This window comes from Pteronotus mesoamericanus, unplaced genomic scaffold (assembly GCF_021234165.1).
Source record: "Pteronotus mesoamericanus isolate MK-2021 breed Mesoamerican mustached bat unplaced genomic scaffold, CSHL_Meso_final contig_173, whole genome shotgun sequence".
NCBI lineage: Eukaryota > Metazoa > Chordata > Mammalia > Chiroptera > Mormoopidae > Pteronotus > Pteronotus mesoamericanus.
Window position 1 is genome coordinate 4,133,921 of NW_026555072.1, and position 20,101 is coordinate 4,154,021.

Consider the following 20,101-nt stretch of genomic DNA (forward strand, 5'->3'; position numbering starts at 1 on the left):
CTAGAGAAAAGTAACAATGATTTCTGTTTTCAGAAGAGCATAGTGTTTTCACTAGATCCATCCTTCTGTGATTTTCCTAAAACAGATGGAGAAACTGAGTCCTGAAAGGTTGCAAGATCCTTGAAGTTTTACAAAGATCTATATTTAGCATATGGCTTATTGGGGAGGTAAAAATGAGAACAGCTTCTACTTGATTGGTACCCCCTTTTACTCAACTTGGTGAATATTGACCTACAGATAACATCACTTATAAATTTTTTTAAATGTTAAATTTACATTGAAAAAAATACATGTGTTGCTTTTAAAATAGAGACTTTTCAACAGCATTTAAGTCTATCCATATGTTATGGTTTAAACCAAATCAACCAGCCAATTTTCTATTTGTCTTTTGGAAAAAGTTATTTCCAACTGGTCTTTCATGAACTGGTTAAACTTAAGGATGCTTCTCTGAGGAACAGGCTTTGTGCTCCTAATTCATGCTGGCCATTCTTCCTCTTATTCTCTGTTCTGCCAGCCTTTCACCTGCCTCTGAAGCATCATGCCCTCTGTGTTCTGACTACTTTCTTATTGGTGTCCCACTGTCCCCAAGAACCTGGGCTCCTGGAAGGCACAGGGTCCTGGGGCTCCACCAGGAGCTCTGTCTGCCTATCCACCACTGGAGTGTCACAGTGAACAGATCTTGCTGGAAAGGTCTCTTAGGGTTCCAATCTGCAACCAGGGTAGAGAATTAGCACTGTAATGAGTGAAATATTGGTTTCTTTGGGAAAAACTTAAAAAGTGACATGGATGACATAAGCCTCTACTCAGAATCCATGTTTGAAGTCAAAGGAGAATATGAGAGGTTTTCTTAACTTTCTCATAGGTTCTCATTTGTTGAACAGCTGTCGTGTGTCAGCTGAGACAACATGACCATATTTGATCCTTACCATGACACCAAGGAAGATATTATTGGTATTATTTTAGATATGGGGCCATAGGTACTTGAGAGGCATTCAAGTTATTTGTCCAAGATCACATAAGTAGTAAACAATAGAGGGTACACATTTTTCTCACTTGTCTGACTTCACCAGACCAGACTAAGAGAAAAGTAATAAAATAGATGTTTGATTTGATATTTCCTTTCTTACCTATAAATAACAACATACTGATTTTTTAGGGCATCTATATTTAGTTTTGAAAAATTTGTGTCTAATAATGAGATTGTGTATTTATTCAAAAAAACATTTTTGAGGACCCACTATATGCCAGACTCTAACCTAGGTGCTCTGGATAAAGCAGTGAAAAGATATAAAAACAAATGTTATTTTATCAAGTCCTGAGATAAAACTAGAAGCTTTATTTGTGCATATTTCATCTTGTCCTACTTCAATATCAAGACATTGAAACATAGGGCCCAAGATTAATTGTTGTTGTGACAACAATAACTTATTTCTTCCCCATTGAAGTTGACTCGTATAAATGTCAATTTTTAGCTGAATACATACAAACATTTTTAAGCCCTGACTGGTGTGGTTCAGTTTGTTGGAGCATTGTCCCATAAACTGAAAGGTTGTGGGTTCGATTCCCCAGTCAGGGTACATGCCAGAATTACGGGTTTTGTCCCTGGTTGGGGCGTGTGAGAGAGGCAACCAATTGATCAATGTTTCTCTCCCTGTCTCCCTCCCTTTCCCTCTCTAAAGCCGATAAACACATCCTTGAGTGAAAATTAAAAAAAAAATTTTAATCTTAAATTTATACCTTAAACCAAAATAAGTACCTTCAGAGGTTTTGAAATTATGAGCAGGAAGCCCCAAAAGGTGTTCAGACACCAGTTTGGCACCTGTGTGGCCTGAATCCTAACTACTGTGATGACAATCTCTGACAGTTAACTTCTGCTTTTGTGTTACAAACTGTTTGATCAGTTTACCTCACTTGGAATGTCTCTTCTAGTAGTTATCTCAGCTGCCTCATAAATGACTTAACTTTTTTTTTCTTCCAAAAGGTTCTGTGCCTCATACAGAATTTCATATATAAGTATCTTTTTAAAATTTTATTTACTTATTTTTAGAGAGAGGGGAAAGGAGAGAGAAAGAGAGGGAGAGAAACATTGACTGGTTGCCTCTCCCATGTGCCCTGACCAGGGACCAAACTCACAATCCAGGCATATACCTTGAGCAGGAATTGAACCTGTGACCTTTCACTTTGCAGGATAATGCCCAACCAACTGAGGCACACCAGTCAGGGATGTTATACGTATTTTTTGTTCTTTTGTTGATTGTTATAGTTAAAAGCCTGACTTCCTATTATAATAGAATGATCAGAGGTTTATTAAACTCTATGTGGTAATTTGCCATCTGAAAAGCTTAAATGATGATCACTTTCACCTCAAGTCTCAGATTCCATGATTGTGTTTATCCCTTGAAAGTGTAGGGGGAAATCACAGATACTTTCATTGCTTGCACCATGAGAGTGTCTGTCGTGGGGGAAACATCTCCTAAAAGAATAACTTGTCAAATTTTCCTAGAAGTTTTCTCATTGAAAAGTGTTATATTTGTCAGGTTCTAAGATAAAACTAGAAGCTTTATCTGTGCATGTTCCCTTCTGTCCTTTTTTCACTATCAATGTGATGAAACATATAATCCTAGACACATTCATTCCCTGGTACGTAGAACTACCGGGTTTACTCCACAGAGAGTTCCTGCTTTCTGGAGTATGTCATTCTGGTTGCTGGAACCTGTTTCAGGGCCTTTGTCACTCCAGGACTATGTTCCCTTCAGTATGTGGGTTCACTCTTGGTTTGATTCACCTTACAATGGCTCCTTTATCCTGGTTCAACAAAGCAAAGTGTGGTGCCCATGGCTAGAATCATGACTTTAAATGCCCATTTTTGTCTAGCTTCTCAGTATATTAACATGACATTTTCCTTTTGTACCTAAGATTGTGCTTCAGATGGAAGTTAAGGACTTAACATAAAATCTCACTTCATCACCAAAAGATTACATGTAATAATTCCCCTATTTTCCAAGGTGAAACTTTTCCATTGGAATCACTATGAATGTGGTACTGGTTTTGGTGGGCTGTGTCTTTAAGATTTTTTAAGGCAATGTAGTAATGATCCTTGTGTTTATCTTTAGTAACAATAACTCATTTCAATATCAGTTATTTGTGTAATTGTTTAATATCTATTCCCCACTGAAGTTCAAATAACATGATGAGAGATACTGTCATCGCGTTGCTTTACATACATAGTAGCTGTCCAGTTAATATTTGTTTTGTGAGTAGTATAGAGAGAGCACTGTGCTGGGATCCTGGAACGTGGGCTTCAATCTCATTTTTGCCTCAGCAAGGTATGCGCCCTTGGGCCAGTCTCTTCCCACACTACACCACAGTCTCCTCATCTTAGTGAAATAAGGGCATGGGCATGGAGATTCATGAGGGCGATTTTGGCTTTTATGAATCTTAGCTTGTGTCTGACTAAATGGAAGAAAAATTGCAGCCAGTGAGTTGGCTACCACAACTTTGTTTCCAAATGCAGGCTGACTCCATTGAAGTGCCCTTAGGCTGGGAATGGCTGGCCCATTGCCTTCCCAAAGAGCCCATGCCAGAACCCAAGTCACCCCCTTTGGGACATCTGAGGGCAGTATTTTCCAAAATTTTTTTTTTCTGTAGCAACTGAAGCTATGTTAGCACTTAACCTGTGCCCGAAGTATTTGCTGCATGTAAGATGGAGGAATCCCAGAAGGTGGTTCAGAAGGCAGTTGTTCTGGTGGGAGTGGGGATAGAGACCCTGTGGTCTTCCCTGGCCAGCTTTGCACTTAGATGTGACCCCACTCTCCACCCCCTACGTTCTACCCCAGCCCCATCTGTAGCTCAACAGTTTCTAGCTACTTAATTGAACATCATTTCAAATCCTTTGTACTGGCCAGGCAATTGGATTTTGGATGACTGTAGTAACTTTGTTGGTATGTGACAGGCCAATCTCAGAAGCTGGAAACCTGAAATGTAAATCCCCCTCAAGACTCCCTGTAACCTCCCCCTTTCCCCATCAGATTCTTTGTCAAGAATACTAGATACCTTTCTAACCTTCTCTCCTTTCATACAACACAGGAAGACTAGATACCTTTCTGATAATCTGAAAGATCTTGGATCAAATTGTCTGTTCTCTAATTCAGGGGGAATCAAACAAGGATTGAACAGGGACTCCTTACACCAGCCAATTCCTGAAAATAAAACAACCACCTACCACCTCAGATGAAATTGATAAATTGAATAGTCCTATATTTATTAATAAAACTGGATTCATAGTTAAAATTCTTCTGAAAAAGAAATTTCCAGACCCAGATGGTTTCATTGGTAAATTACAAAAAAATGATTTCAGGAAGAAATAATACTAATTTTAGATAATCTCTTTTAGAAGAAGAGGGGAAACTTCCTAACTCATTATATAAGGCCAGCATTACATTGATATTAAAGATGGTAAAAAAAAACAAGAATAACAACAAAACCACAGACCAATATGCCTTACGAAGATCAATTTTTAAAAATGGTAAAATAATTAAACTATTAGTTGTCAAATTTATGTGTGTAGAGTTTTCATAATATTCCCTTATTCTTTTAATGTCAGTGGAATCTATGTTATTTCTTGTCATTCCAGATATTAGTTGTGTTTTCTCTTTTTCCTTCAGCAGTTTTGCTAGAAGCTTAACAATTTCATTGATATGTTCAAAGAACCAGTTTTTGTTTTCATTGATTTTTTTTTTGTTTTGTTTTTGCTTCCAATTTCATTTATTTTTGCTGTTATCTCTGATATTCTTGCTATCTTTCTTGCTTTAGGTGTATATTGCTCTTTGCTTTCTAGGTTCTGCAGGTGAAAGCTTAGATTATTCATTAAAGACCTTTCCTTTTTAATATAAATCTTTAATATTATAAACTTTCCCTATAAGCACCATTTTAACTGCATCACACACATTTTGATATGTTGTATTTTCATTTTGTTCAATCCAAATACTTTTTCACTTGAGACTTTCTCTTTTATCCATATATTATTTAGTAGTATGTTGTATAATTTCCAACTATTTGGAAATTTAAATTTCTGTTGATTTCTAGTTTAATTTTATTATGATCAGGAGACACACTTTGTTTTTTCAATCTTTCTAAATTTGTCAGTTATCAGGGTATGATCTATCTCAGAATGTTTTGTGTGTACTTTAAAAGAATTCATATTATGCATTTGTTGGACAGAATGTTTTATAAATATGAGATTCAATTGTTCACAGTACTTTCTGTCTACTATTTCTATATATTACTGAGAAAGGAGTGTCAAAGCTTACAACCTCAGATTTGCCTGTTTCTCCTTTGAGTTCTGTCAGTTTTTGATTCCATGTATTTTGAAGGTCTGTTTTGGGGTATAAATGCACATCTTCTTGGCAAATTGACTCTTTTATCATGTAAAGTTCTTTGTCCTTGTGTCAACGTAAGAAACATTCAAACATGTAGAAAATTTTTATGACTTTGTTTGAGCCATAAAATAAAATAAATTTGAGCCAACTGACAATTGCCAGGAAGCAAAACCTCAATGTATTGAGAAAATGCTCTAGAAAATGGCAGTTTTGCCACATATTTTATACATTAGAATCAAAGGGCAAGACATAAGGGAGTTACAGGAAATTCATTGGTGATAGTTTGGGAAACGGGCTGGAGAAAGTTGGAAACCTCTGGTGTTGGATAAAAAGTAAAATGAACAGGCACATACTTCTTCTTTAACATAAGTAGGTTCAGGATAGTTAATAGTCAACAATTAACACAATAATAACAATGAAGGGATTTGTGGTCTTCCTCTGATTCAGTGGTTGTGCTTTGGGGGTTCGGGTGGGAAATTGTTTTGTTATTCCAAAGGCATATTACCAGGTATGTTATCCTAGATGCAAAACGATGACAGAAAGGCTCAGTTAAGGTAAAGATTGACTTTTGTTAGGGGAAAAAGACTGCTCTAGGGCATACCACCTGCCAAAGAACTGCTTTTAGTTAGAAAGTTTTAATTTCAGACCATCCAATGTGGTTACTTTTTAGGTCTCTGAGTTTGTAAGGCTGCCATGCAGGCCTAGGCCTTCACTGAGCTTGTCAGGTTTGGTGCATGGCCCCTTTTCGTCTACACCAGGCAATTATCTCTGTTTTGAAGTTTACTCTTTCTGACAAAGCCATTTTAGGTTGCTTTTGCATTTTAGGTTGCTTGCATGGTATACCTTTTCCCATCCTTTTACTTTTAACCTACTTACTGATATATTTCTAGTTTTTGTTAGCATGTAGTTGGTTCATATTTTTATTCTCATAATCTGTCTTTTAATTCACAGGTTTAGACTATTTGAGTTTAATGTCATCATTTATTACATCATGCTGGGATTTATGCCTATCACTTGATTTATTATTTGATTTATCATTGATTTGATCATTTAACTTTATTTTTATTGTTGATACTAATATAGATGTTCCCCTCACTCCCATTTGCCTATCTCCACTCAGTCTCTACCATCCCTCTTCCGTCTGGCCATCACAACACTGTTGTCTGTGTCTGTGGGTTATGCATATATGTTCTTTGGCTAATCCATTCACCTTCATTCATCATTTCATCATTATTTTTTGTTCATTTTTCATCCTTTTGTTTCCTGGATTCTTTTGAGTTATTTGAACATTTCTTAGTGTTTTGTTTTGATTGATCTCATAAATCTCTTTGTATCTTTTTAAATTTTTTTCTAGTGCCTTCTTTAGGGATGGCAATAGACACGTTTCACAGGCAATTTAGAATCAACATTTTACCACTTTAAGTGTAGACTGTAGAAACCTTACCACCCTATAGATCCCTTTTTCTTCCCTTTTGTTACTTTTATCTGTTACATTTGCATGTTGAAAACCCCATAAAAAATGTTAGAATTTTTGCTTTCAACAAAGAACTCAAGAGAAGTATGGTGTTTTATATTTACCCAGATAGCTACAATTTCTGTTGCTCTTTCTTCATTTTTAAAAAAAGATTTTATTTATTTTCAGGGAGAAGGGAAGGGAGAGATTATACACAACACATTCGGGGACTGAACCCACAACCCAAGCATATGCCTTGACTGGGAATCAAAACTGGCGACCTTTCAATTTGGAGGATGATGCCCAGCCCACTAAACAACACCGGTCAGAGTTCTTTCTTAATTTTTCATGTTCCTTGTGGTATCATTTCCTTTTTGACTAAAGAGTCCCCTTTTGCTGTAATCTTAGACAAAGTCAGCTGCTAATGAATTATCTTAGTTTTTCCTTCATACAAGTTTCTCTCACTTTCATCTGAAATGATATACTATTCACTGGACATAAAATTCTTTGTTGACCATTTTCCATAAGTGCTTTTAAAATGGTGTGCCAGTTCTTTCTCTCTTCTATGGTATTAAACAAAAAATCGTAGCCATTTGGATTTTTGTGCTTTATGGGTAATGTGCCATATTTTTCTCAACTGCTTTCAAGATTGTCTGTCTCTCGTTTTCAGCACATTTTTCTTTGGGATTATCCCAGATGTGGTTCACTCTGCTTTTTGAATTGATATAATTTATGTCTCAGACCTTTTCAGCTATTATTTTGTTAAATTATGTACTCTTTCTCTTTTTTTCCTGCGACTTCTCAGACACAAATGGCAGATCTTCTGTTAGTGTCCCCTAAATACCCAGGGCTCTGTCGTTTTTTTATTTTTATTTTTTAAATATATTACTCCTTTTCCTACAATTAAAAAAAAAACTCAGATATTAGGAGAGTGATAGTTTGGGGTATCTGAGAAACATATATGAAAGGTATTTGTAAATTATTTCTGGGGAGTTTATTTTTCATTTGATTTATGTAAATATAACATCCACAGGATTAAAATAATTCAAACATGGCAGGAAAGTATAATATAAAAAGCAAATCATCTTCCTCCTTCCTCAGTCCACTTCCCAGAGGTAAACACTTTCACATTTTGTTGGGTATGTTTCCAGGTAATTTTCATGCATACATGCAAATAGTAAATGAGATCATATCACACACATAAACGTACACTATGTTCTTCTCACTTAGCAATAGGTCTCTGGTGCTCTCTCATTTTAATACATTTAGATCTGTTTAATTCTTTTGAACAGCTGCATAAATGTATTATTATTCACTTAAGGAATCCCACTGTGTAACTTTTATTTTTCTTATGGTATATTTAAATATATTTTATTGATTATGTTATACAGTTGTCCCAATTTTCCCCCTTTCCCCCACTCGACCTGGCACCCCCATTCCCTTCAGCAGTCGCCCCCTTAGTTCATGTCCATGAGTCATGGATATAAGTTCTACCTACCAATTTGTACTTCTTAATCTCTGCACCTATTCCCCCCATTCTTCCCCTTCCCACTCCTATCTGATAACCCTCCAAATAATCTCCATATCTATGATTCTGTTTCTGTTCTGCTTGCTTGCTTAGTTTGTTTTTTATTTATTTTGAAAGCCTTTTTAAAATTTTTTAACTTAAAAAATTATTTATTCTTAGAGAGGGGGGAAGGGAAAGAGAAAGAGAAAGAAACATCAACATGTGGCTGGCTGCTTCTCACGTGCCCCCCAATGGGGACCTCACCCATAATCCAGACATGTGCCTTGACTAGGATTTGAACTGGCAGCCCTTTGTTTCATAGGCTGGTATGCAATCTACTGAGCCTCACCAGCCAGGGCAGCTTAGTTTGTATTTTAGATTCAGTTATTGATAGTTGTGCATTTCTTGCCATTTTAATGTTCATAGTTTTGATCTTCTTTTTCTTATATAATTCCCTTTAACATTTCATATACGAATGGCTTGGTAATGATGAACTCCTTTAGTTTTATCTTGTCTGGGAAGCACTTTATCTGCTTTTCCATTCTAAATTATAGCTTTGCTGGATAGAGTAATCTAGGTTACAGGTCCTTGCTTTTTTCATCACTTGGAATACTTCTTGCCAGCCCCTTCTTGACTGCAAAGTTTTTTTTTTTCTTTCTGAGAAACCAGCTCACAGTCATACGCGAACTCCTTTGTAGGTAACTCTCTGCTTTTCTCTTGCCACTTTTAAGATTCTCGCTCTATCTTTAACCTTTGGCATTTTAGTTATGATGTGTCTTGGTGTAGTCCTGTTTGGGTCCATCTTATTTGGGACTCTCTGCTTCCTGGACTTGCACATCTTATTTCCTTCATTAAATTACAGAAGTTTTCTTTCATTATTTTTTCAAATAATTTTTTAATTTCTTGCTCTTTTTCTTCTTCTGGCACCCTTGTGATTGGAATGTTGGTATGTTTGAAGTTGTCCCAGAGGCTCCTTAACTTATCCTTGTTTTTTTTTGGATTCTTTTTTCTTAGTGCTGTTCTGATCGAATGTTTTCTTTCTTATGTTCCAAACCTTTGATTTGATTTTCAGCTTCATCCCCTCCACTGTTGGTTCCTTGTAGATTTTTCTTTATTTCACTTAATGTAACCTTTATTTCTGCCTGCGTCTTTTCGTGCTTTTGAAGTACCCAATGAGTTCCTTGAGTATCCTAATAACTAGTATTTTGAACTCTTCTTCTGATAGATTATCGGGTTTTTTTTTTTAAGTTCTTTTTCTGGAATTTTGCTCTCTTCTTTTATTTGGGCCATATTTCTTTGTCTCCTTATTTTGGCAGCCTCCTTCTGCTTGTTTCTATGAAATAGGTAGAGCTACTTGGACTCACTGTCTCAGTAGCCTGGCCTATTGTAGAAAAGTGCACCAGTAAGTTGGAGCCTTGGGTAATTGCCAGGGCGGGCCAACCCATGTGAACCAGGGTGATGGAGCATCTGATAAGGTGTGGCTGCTCTGTGGCTCTCTGTCGTGGAGGGCTCAGAAAGGCCACAATGCCACTTTCTGGACTCTGGAGTTTTTTTTGTCCAGGAGGAAGCTGTCCCCCAGCAGTCACCCTGATGCCAGACATTTCATTTTCTCCCTGTATACCACTAGTGCCCTTTCAGCTGCTGCCCCGGTGCAGGAGGTCAGAAGGAGTGAGTTTGCCTAAGTCCATTCCTGGCCCTTTAGGAGGAATCTCCTGAGAATCCTGCAGTTGCTTTTGCCACCCCAACCACCACTGCTTTTTCCAGGCAGAAGTTATGGGGACTTACCTTCCTGGCACTGGAACCCTGGGCTGTGTGGTCTTGTTTAGGGCTGGGATCCCCTCGCAAGGTATCCCTCCCTATTTTTATCTACCACATGTGAGTTGGGACCACCCTTTCCATGTCTCCATGTCTCTGCCTCCACTACTTGTCTGGATGAATGTGACTTCTTTAATTACTTGGTTGTTAGACTTCCATACAGCTTGATTTTTCTGATGTGTCCGGGTGTTTGTTTTGTAGTCTAGTTGTAATTTTTGTTGTAGTTGTGCCAGGAGGTGAGCTGTGTTTACCTATGCCTTTATCTTGACCAAAAGTCTCCTGTTGTTTTGTTTTTAAATATTTTTTGTTGTTCAGATTAGCTAATAGTTATGTATTTACAAGTTCACTGACTCTCATCTTCATGCTGCAGTGTACCCATCAGACGAGTTCTTATTTCAGTTCTTTTATTTTTCAGTTCTAAAATTTCCAACAATTCTACTTTATAGCTTTTGTATCTTTGCTCAGACTTTCTATTCTTCCACAGGTTTCAAGATTGCTGATGATTGGTTGCTGCAGAATTATAGTAACTGCTTTACAGCTTTTGTCCGATGCATCAAACATCTGTGTCATTTCGGCATTGGCATCTGTTGTCTTTTCCCGTGCTGAATGATTTTGGATTTTATACAGGGCATTTTGAGAATTACATTATTTAAGACTTGGATATTGTTTAAATCCTATGAAAAATGTTAATATTTGTTTTAGCAGTCAGTCAACTTTGTAGGGTTTGGAGAACAACTTCTAACCCACCTTCTGTGAGGTGTTGTCCCAATATCAGTTCAGTTTTCCAAACCTTGGTAGTGCTATTTGCATTTGTCTGGTTTGTGCATCCTCCAGTGACCAGTGTGGGGCATAGGCAATTCAGTTTTTAAGTCTTTAGTACTATGTTTAGAATGAGGTCCAAACATGCACAGCTTATGAGTAAGCCTGAAGTCCATAAGCATTTTATGGAGACTCTTTCCCAAGCTCCCCCTTCTCTGTGATCTCCAATACTTTTCAATTTTGTGGGACTTCACTTTTTTTTTTTGTCATTTAGCCAGAAAGCTTGATTTCACTACTCTGCTCTGCCATATATTTCCACAACTGTGCCCATGTCCCTGGGGCCAAGCAACTGGAGAACAAGGAGACTAAAAAGGGTAGGGCTTGGCCCCAGCCTCTTAGAAACACAGTTCCACTGACCTCAGAAAAAAGTTCTCCCTCAGAGTTTTGTTCCTGCAGGCTGCCATTACCATTTGTTGGGTTGTGGCCTGAGAGAATAGAGAGAAGGGGAAAAAAAAGTGAGAATTTCCCCCTCTCTCCAAGTGTTAATGTTTTCTTTCCTGCTCCTTGAGCCAGGGCTACAGGGTATCTCCCATGGTTCTCTGTCTTTCTGTCTCTCTGTCTCTCTCTGTCCCTCTCTTTCTGTGTCTGTCTCTCTCATCACCTGGTGCCTGCTTACAATGTGACTTCAGGCTTGGCATATTGGGGGGAAAGTAATGGAAAACTCACTGCCAGTTAGGTGTTACTTCAAATTCTAGTCTTTAGTAATCTGCCTGCTATTATTTATTTTTCAGAGTCCTCAATTAGCTTCTCGGGAAGTCTCTCCAAATTTTATAGTTTGGTTCACTCAGGAAGACTGGATAGAGTATTCATACCATCTTAGGCAGAATCAGAACATCAGCGTCTTGTTTTTGAATGTGTAGAATACTATGACTCTAAACAGTGAATGCATTTACTCCTTCCTTATTGTTATTCTACCCAGCTTTATATCTTTGCTTAAAAAACCATCCTTAGGACCCACATTCACTTCTTAGGAAGAAGATGAGATTAATACTGCCGATCAATAGTGTCATTTCCATCATCTAATGAAACAAAAGTTGCTTGCTTCTTGACTCTACAACTAAAATGAAACAGGGAGCATTTTTTCTCATTAACTTATTAAAATGATTCATGATTTTTTTCAAAGAGTTATACACACAAGTCAGTGATTTCTGAAATCCTTTGAATCCAACTAAGGATTGTGAAGATAGTGCTTATGTACATCTGAATCCAAAGGGCACCCTCTCTACTAAGTGAAGAAGTACTTCTTTAATGAAGTGAGCTTTGTTGTGCAAATTTGTCAGTGCCATATTTTAGATTCTAAATGTTGTCTGTGCTTATAGTTTCTGGACTATAAGGGATTGTTGAAATAGTTTAGTTAAAATCAGAGAACTCTTGCTTTTGTGAAAATCTGAACTGAAGTTGTAAATACCTCCCTTAATAACTAAATGGTTAAAGGTGTGACCAGGATGGTGAATGATATTCAAAGACCTGTTGTTTAGAAGGGGTGGGGTGCAGGAAGCTGTGTTGGTGTTAGAGGAGAATGGAATGTTTTAGGGAGTAGGGGTTTGTCATTTCCAGGAGCAGGGCAGGCAGCACAGTGGGAAGGTCTGGCTCCAGCCTGAGCACACTTACAGGATGTCAGGGGGAAGTGTGACTAAGGTCATGGCCATGCTGTGTGGTGGGCCAGCTGGAGCCAGAGCAGGGACCACTGTGGCCACACATCCTGAGTTTCCATGGTCTAATGCTGTGGACTTGAAAGAAAGGGTGGATGCAGGATGCTGTCTGGGCATTCAGAGTGTGTGGGCTGTATGTCTTAAGTGACAGTGGGTGGAGATTACAGTATTTCATCTGCTTTTCCTTTGACACCTTTTAAAGATACAACCCATGGTTTTAAAGAGTTTATTCCTATATCTGCTAGAAGGACCCTAAACCATTTAACATTCTTAGGAACACAAGGAAAAATTTTGAGTACCATTTACAACTAATATGGAAGTTTAAAATTAGACCAAGAATTTGAAATGCTGTTCATATTAAGCAGTTTAGAGGGTTATTTTGAAATCCTTGTGTAATTTTAAGACCTTTCCACATCTGAAAAGGATGCATGTATTTTTCTTAACTTTCTTGGAGAAGTGTTGTGGAGGATGGATTTCAGAATTTCAGCAGCTTTACGGTATTGTCATCCAGTTTGACAGATTAAATGGGCACTTAGAGGAAATGGAATATATTTTGAATCACTGGAATGTATTGTACCTAAGGAACATGGGTGAGTATATGTCAGGTTTCAGCTCTGATTAGTATTTTGCTGATGATTTCTCAACTATGTGGCTCACTTAACTCTGCCTCTTCTTAAAAGATGTCTAGTATTTCTTGATTGTAAAAAAGTTAATGAGTCTTAGAAAACAGCCGTAGAATTCTTATATATAGTTCATTAGATTTGAGGTCTTATTTGAAAAATTTTAATTTCTTTTTTAAAAAATATTTTAGTGATCGTGGTGTTACAGTTGTCCCAATTTTTCCCTATTTCCCACCCCCCAGCACTCCCCACTCCCTCAGGCAGTCTCCCCCACCTTTGGTCATGTCCATGAGTCATGTGTATAAATTCTTTGGTTACTCCCATTTCCTATATTATACTTTACATCCTCATGGCTATTCTGAAACTACAAATTTGTATTTCTTAAACCCCTCACCTGTTCACCTATTCCCCACACCCCCCTCCCATCTGGCAACCATCAAATTGCTCTCTGTATCCATGATTCTGTCTCTGTTCTTGTTTGCTTAGTAAGTTTTTTTCAGATTCTATTGTTGATAGGTATGTGTTTACTGCTATTTTATTATTCATAGTTTTGATTTCCTTTTTTCTCCCTTAAATAAATCCCTTTAATATTTCATATAATAATGGTTTAGTGATGATGAACTCCTTTAGTATTTTCTTGTCTGGGAAGCTCTTTATTTGCCTTTCCATTCTAAATGATAGCTTTGCTGGGTAGAGCAATCTTGGGTATAGGTCCCTGCTTTTCATGACTTTGGATATTTCTTGCCAATCCCTTCTAGCCTGCAAAGATTCTTTGGAGAAATCAGCTGGCAGGCTTATGGGAACTTCCCTGTAGGTAACTGACTTTTTTTCTCTTGTCGCTTTTACGATTCCTTCTTTATCTCTAACCTTTGGCATTTTAATTATGATGTGTCTTGGTGTGATCCTCTTTGGGTCCATCTTATTTGGGACTCTCTGTGCTTCCTGGACTTGCATATCTATTTCTTTCACCAAATCAGGGAAGTTTTCTTTCATTGGTTTTCAAATAGCTTTCCAATATCTTGCTCTTTCTATTTTCCTTCCAGCACCCTTATGATATGATTGTTGGACCCTTTGAAGTTGTCCCAGAAGCTTCTTACACTGTCCTCGTTATTTTGGATTCTTTTTTCTTCTTCTTGTTCTGATTGGTTGTTTTTTGTTTCCTTATTTCCATACTTCTGATTTGATTCTCAACTTCACCCTACTGTTGGTTCCCTGTAAATTGTTCTTTATTTCAATTTCTGTCTCCTTCATTTCTGCTTGGCTCTTTATGTTGTAGAAGTACTCACTGAGTTCCTTGAGTATCCTTAAAACCAGTGTTTTGAATTCTTCTGATAGATTGCTCATCTCTATTTTGTTTAGTTATTTTTCTGGAGTTTTGATCTGTTCTTTAATTTGGTACATGTTTGTCTCCTAGTTTTGGCAGCCTCCCTGCATTTGTTTCTTTGTATTAGGTAGAGATGCTTTGACTCCATGTCTTGGTGTATGGACTAATGTAGTAGGTGTCCTGTAGGGTCCGGTGGCACAGCCTCCCCTATCACCCAAACTGGGTACTCAAGGTACCCTCTATGTGGGCTGAGTATACCCTCCTCTTGTAGTTGAGCCTTGGTTGCTGTTGGCAGGTTAAAGGGATGGATTTACTCAAGCCAGTCATCTGCAAGCACTGGCTCTGACTACTGACCACCAACCTCTGTCATCCATGAAGGGATCAGCTGTGCAGGGGCTGGGTGATAGTGATCTGACATGATCTGTAGTTGTCCACTGGGTGCACAGGCTCTGGGGTTTCTCAGATGGTGCAAGTCAGGGTCAGTTGCACCTGTTTTCTGCCCAGGTCCACCCAGCATGAGCTATAAAGCAATCTGCAGATGGCTGCTAGTTGTGCTGGGCCAGGACCACTTGGGTGGTGGTAAGAGGGCTAGCGGTAGGCCTGTAAGTTGGGTAGGGCAGAGCCTCAGGTAAATGCCAGGGTGGGGCAAACAGCGTAAACTAGTTTGCTGGAATCTCAGATCTGCCTCTCACCTGCCTGTTTTCTGGCTTTGTGGGGGGAGGGATCAGAAGAGGCACAATGGCCTCTGTCTGCCCTTCTGTCTGGGAGAGAGCTGTCCCCAAGCTCTTGCCAAGACACTTCAGTTCCTCACCAGAAGCCACTGGTGCCTTTCAAGCTGCTGCCCTGGTGGTGCTGGAACTCAGAAAGAGTGTGTCTGAATAAGTTTGGCAAAGGCCAAACTATCAGGAACTGTCAGGGAGTTCAAAAGTTTTTTTCACTGTCTGAAATCCCTGCTGATTTTTACAGCCAGAAGTTATGGGGAGTTAATTTCCTGGCATTGGAACCCTGGGCTGGGGGCCTGGTGTGGGGCTGGGATCCCTCACTACTAAGGCATTCATCTCAAATTTTATCCACCAGAGAAGTTGGTGTGTGGACCAGCCTGTTCCATCCACATCTCCATGTTCCCGTGTCTCCGCATCTCTCCTATCCTTTTGGATTAATGGAGGTTCTTTAGTTCCATACTTGACAGACATCAAAACAAAACTTTTTTTTTTGATTTCTGACAGTCCTAGGTGACCATTGGTGTGTAATTTAGTTGTAATTTAATGTGGTTGTGTGACGAGGCGAGCCATGTTCACCTATGCCTCCATCTTGACCAGAAGTTCAAAATTTTTAATTTCTTAATTTAGAAAACATTATTAAAAAGTATAAAATAAGGTTTGAATTATCAGGGGATCACTTTGTAATGTATATAATTGCCTAACCACTATGTTGTACACCTGAAACTAATATAAAATATTGTATACCAACTGTAATTGAAATTTTTTAAAAAAAGTATAAAGTAGTCCTTTCTCTCCCTCAACTAGTTAATCTCAAAAAATGTTTTAAGGAATGAGGGAAAGGGTTTTCCTTTCCTTAAATACTAGGTAGTTTGAATTCAAATTATATGAGTTCAAGTATCACCATAGAAACTTGGGTGGGAAGCTCTAAGTACTGTGGGCTGTTACTGTTAGACATCATTGTTGAAGGTGCTATGTTTTTAAGACCATACCTCCTGGCAAGAATTCACTGAAGCATTACAAAAACACATTTCCTTTATAAGGCTAAGTAACTGTGTAATCCAGTGTTCTTCCTAAAAATTAATACTTGCATTTGTCCTATGGAGAGAAAAGATTGAAGAAATCACAAGTTTTAGTTAGATTATTTTGAATGCAATGTCATATTCAAAATATCTACATTTTTAAAATTGATTTTAGAGATATAGAGAGGGAGAGATTCAGAGAGAAACATCGATTTGTTGTTCCACTTATTCATGCATTCACCCATTGATAAGAATCAAGAGTTATCTGTCCTTACTGGGGAATGAACCTACAACCTTGGTGTATGGGGATAATGTTCTAACCAACTGAGTTACCCGGCCAGGGCTGTGTACGCCTCTTTAAAATAAAGTATGTGGAATGACAGCTATCTGCATGAAAAGCTATAAATTTCTTAACAGAAAAGGGGAGTGGGAACTAACATTTTTTTAAGTGCCTGTTATGTATCCTCCCGGAAGCAAGTCACCCATTCTGCTTATGGTTTCTTTTAATTTTCATACCTGTTCATTGAAAAAGTTATAGATTAGAAAGAAAATGCATAGGTTATATTGAATTTGGCTTTTGTGGGCGGGGAAAGATAAGGAAGAAGGGCTACACAAAGAAAAGTGTATTTGGAAACCTAACAGTTATTCTCAACTGAGGATGACTACACCCCCTAGGGGACATTTGGCAGTGTTTGGAGACTTGTTGCTGTTTTCACCACTGGGGATTCGAGATGCTGTTAGCTGCTAAACATCCTACAATGTTCAGGACAAGATCTGCCCTAATAATGAATGATCTGGCCCCTAATATCAACATTGCTGACATTGAACAGCCATGACTTAAACACACAAGAAATTAAAACCATTGTCCTCCCTGCCTTACTGAGATGTATGAAAGAAACTTTAGCCTGATTCACCCATTGTAGCAAATAGCTATAGTTAAATATTATTTCTAGACATCTCAAAGAGTAGAAACTATAGCTTACTAATAAAAAAAACCATTTATTTGTGATTCCCAGGGTCCATTCTTTTAGGTTTTTACTTTCAGAGTACACTATTTTTGCTCAACCCCAATTTCTTACAGAGTAATTATTGCCTCCACTTCCATTTGATCTCTCCATCATGGAGGTAGTAATTAGCTGTTGACTATCCTGGGTGAAGCATTCCTTTGTCAAAGGTATTTAGGGGCTCCTATTACATCGCCCATGAGCTTTAGATCCATCAACCAGTAAGGAGTGCTACACTTGAACATTGTTTAGATTATTACTAAGCATAAACAAATTATAGGGTCCCAAAGTCAGAATATAATGCACTGTAAGGATAAGGTTTTGTTAGCATCAAGTGGCACTAATATGTGGTTCTTGTTAATAAACACTTAAGTTCTATTTTTCAATGTTTAGCTTGTGCCTGGAGACTCAGATACAGCTGCAAGGCCTTAGCAGTTTAGATGTTCTGTGCTCCTATTTGCCTTTCAAACAAGTTCCTATCTTCAGTGTTCCAAGTGGTCATAGATTTGTAAAAGGTAACGGACCCATAGTATTTGGCATGATACATCATTCTTAAGACATTTTAGAGCACTTACCTCTATTTTCAATGTCAGAACATTAAAATCAATGAAGAGATGGAATGGGGCTGGGGCAAGAGAAGAGAGTTGGAAAGCTGAGAAGGGTAAGATTTGTGAAGAATGGGAAGAGTATCAGATAAACCAATAAGAGTTCATTCTGTGTATTGGAAATATTTTTTGAATTGAAAAATAAAATTAAACCATCTTTGAGCACCTAGCAAGTGTGAGAGAAAGAGGATGAGATTTAGCCAGAACTGAAAGGGCAGGTGGAGGGACAGCAAATAAAATAATCCAGGCTGCTGATTTTATTTTTATTTTTATTTTTTAAAGATTTTATTTGTTTATTTTTAGAGAGGGGAAGGAGGGAGGAAGAGAAGGAAACACCAATGTGTGGTTGCCTCCTGCACGCCCCCTACTGGGGACCTGGCCCACAATGCAGGCATGTACCTGACTGGGAATCAAACTGGCTACCCTTTGGTTCGAAGGCCGGCGCTCAGTCCACTGATCCACACCAGCCAGGGCTCAAGGCTGCTGATTTTATAAAATAAAATATTTTATCACACTCCTTGGAGAAGACCAGATGTCTGTTTCTTGGTTTTAATTAGTAAGTGTGCTTTAGTTACCTGGAAAAGAAATATTCTCTGTTCTCTTCAAATTGTGTTTAAAAAGATGCCCCTACTGTCTCCACCAAAAACGACATGGGTATAAAATAACAAAAATTGAGCTCTATTTTCAATTATAGTCATTGAACTTCACCTTAAAAATATTAAGCTCTCCCCCATATTACCTTTTAAAGTATCCAACATGGACATAACAGGTTTTTATTGTAGTTTACAGAATATTAATCTTTCATTTGCTGACAATTTAAATTCTACAGAAAAATACAAAGTACCCTAACCATTTGAAACAATATTAAAAAAAATACTTTTTGGCATGAGAAGATTTACATATTATTTTTCACCTATTTTCCTAATGATAAAAGTGGGATGTGATTTTCACTCAAGGTCTGTCTTTTTTATTTTGTATCTTCTCAGTTCTAATCTCTTGAGAACTTTTTCCAATTTTGTAAAATTTAGGCTGAGTTATAATCTTATCTGCTTCTAACAGGGTGGCTCTGAGTGAGTCAGTTGCCTTCTTTTTTAATTTTTTAAACATTTTATTTATTTTTACAGAGGGAAAAAGAGGGGGAAAAAGAGGGAGAGAAACATCGCTGTGCGAGAGAAACATCGATTCATTCCGTTGCTTCTCATGTGCCCCCAGCTGGGGACCTGCCGCCCGCAAGCCAGGCATGTGCCTTGACTGGAAATCAAACCAGCCACTTTTTGGTTCACAGGTTGGTGCTCAGTCCACTGAGCCACACCTGCCAGGGCTGCCTTCTAATACCAATTATATTAACTTTTAAAAAGAGGGAAGAAAAATGGAGATAAATAAAACAGCATTGGCAAAACAATCTTTGAAGTCAGTTGAAGATATATGGAGTTCATTATATAAAATTCCCTCTACTTCTGTACATGCTTTTAAGAATTTTTATAATGAAAAACTTTAAATAGTCAAGCAGAAATATATCAAACTAAACCTTATTCCAGAACTACCATTGGCGTTCTTAAAAGGTCAAAGGGAAGTTCTGAATATACCCAGAGGCCAAGTGCAAAAGCAGTTATAGTATGGGATCAGCTCAGGACCTGTCTGGGGTGAATGGAAGATGAAGGAACTAAGTGTGTTTGGGGATAGGTGCAGATAAAAATTCCTTAGCTGTAAATGGTGAGTCCTGATTCAGCTAGAGCTGGCTCTCATACACTCTTTGGTAAATGGGCTTTTCCAGTGAAACCTGTCTTCTGCTTTTCCTCAGTCCCATTTTTTCCTTTTCTCTAGAAATTGGCCCTGAACAATGGTATATCTTCATATGCTGAATATGACACCCACCTCCCAAAGTCCTGCAGCTCTTAGCAAGATGATCAAGAATTACATCAGTCCTGGCAACTCCAGGAGCTGTTCATTTCTGGGACATTTTGGTCTTTGCTCTGAAGCTCTAAGTATCTCATTCAGTGGTTGGTGTCTGTAGCTGCCTTTTTGTTACCATGTAAGAGTTGTTTCATTCTGATATTTGGGATAATCCTTACGTAGAACTTCAGCTGGTCCATCTTGGAACTCACTGATTCCTCAAACCCCACACTGAAGCTGGAGGTAGATGTAGTGCCACCTGCCAGCCTGATATGGAACTGCACTTAATG